Raw genomic sequence first — 935 nt, forward strand, 5'->3', positions numbered from 1 at the left:
ATGTCAAAACAAATGAAGCAAATCCAAGACATTGTAACGACCTCCAAAGGTGATGACGAAAAGATGACAAGTGGATTGTAGTTTCCATAAAAGAGGAAGTGAACATTTGCAAGCATGTCTCTAACGTCAACAATGTGCAAATCAACAAGTAACCCTACAATGTTTGGAAAAAATTCATCCCACAAAAAACTATAACTAGAAAGTAACTCACATCTTTATAAGTAGAAGATATTTTTCAAAAGTCAAATTATGATATTGCTATCAATATTCATCTATGAAGTTTTCAAGTGAAACACATTCACTCATAAAACATGGATCAGTGAGTTTGACTCGAAAGCTACAAGATGAATCATGAAAGCAATATCATAACTCACATCTTACTAAACTGAATTGGTCTTTCAAGATGTAGGAGGTGGAGGTGGAAGCTCAATATAAATCTTGAGAACCAATGTAGATGATGAAAGCACACATAGGTTCATGTAACCAAAGTTCTTAGATATATGATCCACTATAGATAAATGAAAGTGTGAATCAATCAATGGACCTACCTGCTCATAGGAAGCAAAATGAGCGAAGAAACAATTGAGAGGTGTGATCAACTGTCCCAACTACAATAATCTCTCTATTGTGTCATCATCATCTATAGATCCCTCTTTAGCAACATTCATCCTTCAACCCATCAATCTATTTTACATAACATTGATGTTCATAATGTTCTACCCTTTTGCAGTATGTACGCTTTGATTTGTCTTTAAATGAATCTCATTTAAGAGGAAGAAAATTTGATAGTGTGTTGTCAATATTTTTCCTTGTCTTGCTCATGTGACTTGGAATCCTTGTGTTTTTGTTTCTTGTTTTTTTTCCATTTGGAGTCCTCAAATCTTTGTTACTATGAGATTCAATAAAAGCTTGTGATTTGGAAGACTACAATCTAC

The sequence above is a fragment of the Cryptomeria japonica genome, chromosome 3, assembly GCF_030272615.1.
Source record: "Cryptomeria japonica chromosome 3, Sugi_1.0, whole genome shotgun sequence".
In the NCBI taxonomy this organism is placed as follows: domain Eukaryota; kingdom Viridiplantae; phylum Streptophyta; class Pinopsida; order Cupressales; family Cupressaceae; genus Cryptomeria; species Cryptomeria japonica.